General features: G+C 32.6%; 1 long non-coding RNA gene across 2 annotated transcripts; it reads right to left on the bottom strand.

Moving 5' to 3' along the window:
* Positions 1 to 6,985: 6,985 nt before the first annotated feature.
* On the bottom strand, positions 6,986 to 8,388 carry LOC114075584. 2 transcript variants are annotated; one of them, XR_003575941.1, is made up of 4 exons: positions 8,327 to 8,388; positions 7,786 to 7,874; positions 7,290 to 7,465; positions 6,986 to 7,205 (listed from the first exon to the last, which is right to left on the bottom strand). It is a non-coding gene; the product is annotated as an uncharacterized LOC114075584 (long non-coding RNA). The 2 variants fall into 2 exon arrangements; XR_003575942.1 differs by having other exon boundaries at positions 7,786 to 7,861; positions 8,327 to 8,386.

The following is an 8,388-nucleotide window of genomic DNA, read 5'->3' as shown; positions in this document are numbered from 1 at the left end:
TGGATCGGAGTGTCACGTTCCGACACGTAGGATTAGGGGATCGGAGTGTCACGTTCCGACACGGTAGGAATAATGGATCGGAGTGTCACGTTCCGACACGTAGCATTAGGGGATCGGAGTGTCACGTTCCGACACGGTAGGAATAATGGATCGGAGTGTCACGTTCCGACACGTAGGATTAGGGGATCGGAGTGTCACGTTCCGACACGGTAGGAATAATGGATCGGAGTGTCACGTTCCGACACGTAGCATTAGGGGATCGGAGTGTCACGTTCCGACACGGTAGGAATAATGGATCGGAGTGTCACGTTCCGACACGTAGGATTAGGGGATCGGAGTGTCACGTTCCGACACGGTAGGAATAATGGATCGGAGTGTCACGTTCCGACACGTAGCATTAGGGGATCGGAGTGTCACGTTCCGACACGGTAGGAATAATGGATCGGAGTGTCACGTTCCGACACGTAGGATTAGGGGATCGGAGTGTCACGTTCCGACACGGTAGGAATAATGGATCGGAGTGTCACGTTCCGACACGTAGCATTAGGGGATCGGAGTGTCACGTTCCGACACGGTAGGAATAATGGATCGGAGTGTCACGTTCCGACACGTAGGATTAGGGGATCGGAGTGTCACGTTCCGACACGGTAGGAATAATGGATCGGAGTGTCACGTTCCGACACGTAGCATTAGGGGATCGGAGTGTCACGTTCCGACACGGTAGGAATAATGGATCGGAGTGTCACGTTCCGACACGTAGGATTAGGGGATCGGAGTGTCACGTTCCGACACGGTAGGAATAATGGATCGGAGTGTCACGTTCCGACACGTAGCATTAGGGGATCGGAGTGTCACGTTCCGACACGGTAGGAATAATGGATCGGAGTGTCACGTTCCGACACGTAGGATTAGGGGATCGGAGTGTCACGTTCCGACACGGTAGGAATAATGGATCGGAGTGTCACGTTCCGACACGTAGCATTAGGGGATCGGAGTGTCACGTTCCGACACGGTAGGAATAATGGATCGGAGTGTCACGTTCCGACACGTAGGATTAGGGGATCGGAGTGTCACGTTCCGACACGGTAGGAATAATGGATCGGAGTGTCACGTTCCGACACGTAGCATTAGGGGATCGGAGTGTCACGTTCCGACACGGTAGGAATAATGGATCGGAGTGTCACGTTCCGACACGTAGGATTAGGGGATCGGAGTGTCACGTTCCGACACGGTAGGAATAATGGATCGGAGTGTCACGTTCCGACACGTAGCATTAGGGGATCGGAGTGTCACGTTCCGACACGGTAGGAATAATGGATCGGAGTGTCACGTTCCGACACGTAGGATTAGGGGATCGGAGTGTCACGTTCCGACACGGTAGGAATAATGGATCGGAGTGTCACGTTCCGACACGTAGCATTAGGGGATCGGAGTGTCACGTTCCGACACGGTAGGAATAATGGATCGGAGTGTCACGTTCCGACACGTAGGATTAGGGGATCGGAGTGTCACGTTCCGACACGGTAGGAATAATGGATCGGAGTGTCACGTTCCGACACGTAGCAATAGGGGATCGGAGTGTCACGTTCCGACACGATAAGAATAAAGAGAAGTAATCTTGAATTATGTTAATACACTCAATTTCGAAGAACCTATTTCCCAAATGAGTATGGTGTGGAGGCTTGAGTCCTCATAGGTGTGCTTGGTGTTGTTGCCAATGTTTCTTGTACTTGTTGATTGTCACCTGTTGAGTATTGTGGTTGATTTTAAATTATTATTCAGTATATATTGCTTTCTATTTTGAGTTGGACGATGATACCTACTCAGTACTTGTTCCTTGTACTGACCCATACTTTTATTTCCTTCTTGTTGTTACGTGGAGTGTAGCAAGTGCACCGTTGACTTCGACTCGTCCGCAACTCTAGCCAGTCTTCAGCACGTCAGATTTCAGGGTGAGCTATTGTTCCTAGCTCGGACTGGATTCTCTCATTCACGTCCTGATGTCCTTGAAGTTCGGACATGGACCATCTGTTTACTTAATTTAGTTTCTTAAATACTCTTAGACTTAGAAATTTGAGAATAGATGTTCTTGATGTGATGACTTCCAGATTTTGGGGATGATAAGTATTATACTTTAGAAGTTTATTTAATTGATTTCGTTAATGAGTTTTGGATCTTCCGCATTTTTATTTCCTATTCAAAATTTATATACTGGTAAACGTTGGGGTTTAGAATTGTTGGTTCCCTCACCTAGTAAGATAAGTGTGGGTGCCACTCGCGACCCGTTTTGGGTCGTGACAAGTAAAATGATATGTTCACACTATAATCTAATTTATTTTTAGATATTTTTACCCTTTAACTTAAATATTAAATATATCATTCAATTATGTTTTCAAGACATTGGAAATGATTAGTGAAATTAATTATTGATGATATCTTAGTTAAACATGAGAAAAGAACAAAAAAAATCACAAAAAAACATAATTTAATTTTCCTCCTTTTTACTTATTTTTTTTAGTTTTTTTTTTCATTTCTTATTCCTTAATGATAAGAAAAGTTTTTAAAAGTATAAACCAGAACTAAGATTAAATTATCTATTTTAATTTATAATTATTAATCGCGAAAAGATAATTTATATCTAAATTAAAATATTAAAAATTTATATAAAAAAAGGGAAAATGCACAAGTACCCCCTCAACCTATGACCGAAATCCCAGAGACACACTTATACTAAGGTCCTATTACCCCCTGAACTTATTTTATAAGTAATTTTCTGCCCCTTTTTAGCCTACGTGGAACTAGTTTGAAAAAATTAAGTCAACCATCCTTGGGCCCACAAGATAGTGCCACGTAGGTCGAAAAGGGGTAAAAAATTACTAGTAAAATAAGTTCAGGGGGGTAATAGGACCTTAGTATAGTATAAGTGTGTCTCTGAGATTTCGGGCATAGGTTGAGGGGGTACTTGGGCATTATCCCTAAAAAAAATAATATGAAATTAGCCGAGTTGGCTAAAGAGTTACTCTTATTTATTCAAAGGAGTTGTTGTTATACACCAATTTTCTAGAAAAAAGTTAATGATAAAAATATATTTTAAAATTATACTCAAAATTATGTGAGCGAAATAAGAACAAAACTAAAATTACCATCTTGTTTTCTCTATTATGTGATTATCTTCATATTTTCGATAACATATGAATCATGTCATACGCAAAAAAGACTCAATAAAATTAATTTTTATTTATTATTTCAGTAGTAGAGACATACAATTGTTTTTTTATAAAAACTTTGATGGTGCTTCATTAAAAATTTTTAATAACATAAAAAGGATAAAAAGAATTTTTTATGATTTCAAAATGAACTTTTATAAAAAAAAAAATTGAAAGAAAAACATCTTTATAGTTCTCTGATGCCAATGACAATACAAATTTAACATGAACTAGATTTAAGTTTCATCACAAAGAAATACTAAATTCATATGGTTTATAAGTGTCGATCCTATTTAACAACAACCCAAGATAACTACATATTAATGTTGAAAAATTACATATTTAAAGTTTATGATTGATTATTATGTTTTAAAAAATTAAACTACATATTTACAACAACATATTTAAAAATTAAACTACATATTTAAAAAAATTAAATTACATATTTGATTACTATGTTTTAAGAAAATTAAATTATGTATTTTAAAATTAAATAAAAATTATTCAAGGTATGTTTGATCGTTCTCGTAGTATATTGAGGTATGTTTGAAGAGCCAAAATCATTTTTCGCTGATGAAAGTGAAAAACTTATTAAATTTTTTTAATAAAATAAAAATATAAAAGGTATATTTTGACCCTTCTCGAAATATTTCGAGTTATGTTTGATCTTTTTCATACATGAACTTTGTTTTTTTTTTAAAATTATTTTTTATCTTCTTTAATTCCATGACTAATTTTGATATACTATGTTGATGATCAAATTTAATTTTTCACTTATCTTCTTACAAAGTCTATTATAGATGCATCAACATTTTTACAAATACAAAATAAAATTCAATATAACCGCAAAAAAATGATTAATTTTAGTTTGCTTTTTTTTAAATTTTTTTATTTCGTTCACTATTTTTTTATACTCATGTTTTCTACACTAAAGAATTAAAGCGAAAAATTAAACATGAACAAAAAACTCAAATAAATAAACAAATATATTCATAAGGGAGATAACTAAGACTAAATTAGCTGTTGAATTCAAAAACTCAAAAATAAAGTCACGTGAAAAAACAACCTGATTTTCCTCTACGCGATTGGTTAAATAACTAAAATAAATAAGTTAAATATCTAAAGTATAACTTTCGTTAGTCAAAAGAGGATATATAAGTTATTTAATTTGCTCATGTAACAATAAATGTATATGTGACCTTTTCTTTACGAAATATATATTATCTCTATATCACAAAATTAAGGAGTATATCAAATCTTTTTCTCCTAATAATAATTCAACATAATTTGCACAATATTATTATCATGAAGATCAAACAAACAATGTGGTATAGTAATGAAATGTAAAAAATATTCTATATCTTATTTGATTATTCTATATATATCAATGTTAGTATTATATTAAAAAGAGAGTAGTCAACCTTGATACTAAGACAATTATATAATAAGAAATAACTTTCTTAATTCAAGGCATCAATACGAAAATTGCATTATTATTAATAGTTATTTAAACTATCTAAGTCCAAGATTATGTTATTATTTTTCTAAAAGAAAAACACACACAATGTATAAACAGTTATTAATTAGTGAAAAATCGTATTAATCATTATCATTCAATTGTAAATTTCAAAATCCATATTTATTTTACTTATATTGCATATTGCTGAGAGTCCCTGAGAGTAACGTGTTAATGTTAATTATAGGCTTGTATCCACAATATATTACGTCAATTTGATAACTTATAGATCATTAACCATATTTGTTATTAATATGAAAAGTATATAATTTTATAAGTTATTATGTTTAAATAAACTTAGGCTATTTATTTGAATATCTTAACATATAATCTAAAACTATATTAATAACGACAATCAAAATTCGAACACCTTAGAGATGCAAATATCACAATATTATAAAAATCATATATTTCATCAGTGTCGATCCTATTTAACAACAATCATATTGAATATGTGATATTTTTGCACCCTTATATTATGTTGACTTGATAATATGTGAACTACTACTTATTTATTATTATTAATATGAGTTCTATTTATATGAAGTTGTGTTCAAATAAATTCAAAGTACATATTTAAATAATTTTGTAAGTATAATTTGAAAATATTTCAATAAAAGTCATGCAAAACTCAAAACACTTTATATATGATAAACATCAAAACATACAGAAATCATAAACTTTTTATTACTTATAGTATCGACACTAATTAATTTTGTAAGAATAACGTCAAAAAAATTTTTTTTTTAAATATATTTTTAGTTTATTATTTAATAATTATATTTTAATATAATTAGTTATGGATAAACTTAGTTGGAGGTGTAAGTGTATATTTCTTATAGTACATAAAGTATAAATGTTTAAATTTGAAATATAGAGAGTGTATTTAAAATTGAGTCATATTACAAAAAAAATTAATGTATTAATTATATATACATAGAAAATTTGACATTAAAGCAAATAAATTATGATTTATTTTTCAGGAATTATGATTTTCTTTATGCTATTAAAAAAATATTTTACATTGATGAAGTTCCAATAGATACATCAAATAAATTCTTTTATTGTTTCATTCATAGGATGAGTTTAACCAATTTAAGTGCTTAAATATAATAATTTATTTTCACCATATTCTATCTTTTTATAAGAAGAGAAAAAAAAGTCAAGAAGGAGAAGTGAAATGACAAAAAGAAAAAGAATTGAAGAAGTATAAAGCATGGAACCCAGAAAATTAATTTTATCAAAATAATTAATGTTCATATTTTTTTGAAAATATCAAAAAAATAATGTTATTTGGAGGGAAAATCTATAATAGTTTTTTTCACTATTCTAGCCAAATTTTGGCCACATTTTTCTGGCCATTTAGCACTTCTCAAACTTAAATATGTATTAGATTTGGTGGTATACTTTATTACCACTTAAATCCACTAGATAACAATGCTTTCATCTCCTACCACTTTATTTTATACTCTATCTAAAAGATGAGAATTTTTTTTCTTAGATTTAAATAGAGGTCAAAGTAAGGAAAGTAGCATTGATGGAATGGGGGATCACACCTTCAATGAAGAAATAAGGTGACCAGCTGGAAGTTTTTGAAATCCCAACAATATTTTCTATATAAGAAGAATCTGGAAAGCCTGATGACTTTAAAGGATAGAGGAGACCTTTTTTTAGGTTAGTGCTCATCGACATTGCTAAAAATTACCTTTTGAATTTCTTCCATATTAGGAGGGCTCGTAAGCATCTTATTATCTTCCTCTGTGACTAGAGAGGAGATGGTCTCAATAATCTCATATTCAAGCACTGAACCTTGAGAAGAAAGTAATGTATGAAATAAATTGAGAGATTCCTGCCATGCAGAAACAAGTTCTGAATTTGGTTCAAGGTGCTTATTCTCTATCTTTCTTCGTAAAGCAGAAATTTTTCAAGGTTACTCTTGGCCAAATTTAATTGCCATTTTCTTATCATCAGACTAACTCTGTTCAAGAGTAAATTTGTTACATCATAAAAAGAAATCAAGGTATATCATTAATTTAAATTAGAAATTAGGAGCACTAAAGTCTAAACTATTTCATAAAAAGATAGAAATGTCATGATCATCGGTAAATGGATATTACGATTTGCAAAGTCATATTGATGAGGTTTTGTACGTCTAAAGTCATATAGTGCGCCAAGTAAATTCATATGAACCCACTTCGTTGAAAAATAACATATTATATATATATATATTAATAAGGGTAGCCCGGGCGTTGCCGGGTCCCAACAACGAAATACTTAAATTTAAAGATTAACCAGAAAGTTTGTCTGTAACTGAGCGGAAACAACAGAGTATTACAATGTTGACTTTATGCAAGAAGGAGAAATTCTGAGTATGTTGAATGATTCAGGCATTCCTTCTTGTTGAAATTTGTAATGTTTACGTTGCACTTCTTGTTGAAGTTTATGGCATAATTTGTATGAGCATAATCTGTTTATGGCATAATCTGTATGAGTGGAAGAGAGAGATTACATTAAAGGGGATATCAATTATAGGTGCAATATAATGAGCATAATCAATATCTTTATACCTCAAATACATATTCACCAAAGCTGAACCACCTATATGATTAACATCAATGTTGTTCTTCTCCACGTACAAATGAACCCATTTACCGAGCCTCTAATGCTCCCAACTGCGCAAAAGCAGATAAAGCTATAGACAACCATAATTTCATTAGGCTTTACACCCGCCATCTGCATTTCCCTGAACAAATCCAATGCATAATTCATTTACTTAGAAAAAGCGGAAGTTAGAAATTCAAAAACACACAAAAAAAAAACCCTGGTTTAAATATAGGAAGAGTTGAAATCAAAAGAGAGGAAGAATTAAAGGAACCAGAGTTGTTGTGTACAAACAAATTACAAAAAGGGCTCCACATAACAACATAAACATTATTTTTGTCAGATCTCACATATCCATTTGAAGAATTGACCAAATTTGGGGTTAAAATAACCCAGAGAACATTTTAAAAGGGAGAAATTGCCAAACCCAAGCGAATCTGGATGAACTATATCAAAACTCACCTAATAACGTAGAGACAATCCGCAAAACCGAAGAACAACAGAGAAAATGCACAGGAACTTTGAGAGCTATGAAATCCTGGAGCAACTTACTGGGTTAGAAAGGAGTAGCACGCGTTACAGTCAGAAAGACAGCACAAATCTAAAGAAAATAAAGTAAATGAAATAATTGATTGAATCTCTAAAGACAAAAATGGATAGAAATAGGGAAGAAGCTAATGGGATTAACGCCATTAAATTTTAGTAGTCTTGTTAAGTTCTTTTAAAAAATACATCTAGAATGGTAAGCATATCAATTTGAGGAAAAAGTATGAAAGTTTGAGCTAATGTTTTGCTCGTTTAAAAATTGCCAACAACTGGGGTTTCTTGAGTGCACATAACAGATCAGTTTCCATTGTCTAATATCTCAATCATCCAGAATCTTAGAACCGCCCAATTCATTATCGAATTATGAATGTGTTGGATGCATGTAGGCGAAAAGAAGTACGGCAGTTACATCAGAGTTTTTCCTATGAAAAATACAGGAATGAAGAATAATACTCACTAAGACGCTTTTGGGAGCAATGTTTGTTGAGGATTTGAGTTTGCTGAACTATCAATTTCTGC

The sequence above is a fragment of the Solanum pennellii genome, chromosome 1, assembly GCF_001406875.1.
Source record: "Solanum pennellii chromosome 1, SPENNV200".
In the NCBI taxonomy this organism is placed as follows: Eukaryota; Viridiplantae; Streptophyta; class Magnoliopsida; order Solanales; family Solanaceae; genus Solanum; species Solanum pennellii.
Note: the sequence above shows the minus strand (reverse complement) of the source record. Positions and strands in the feature narration are given on the sequence as shown.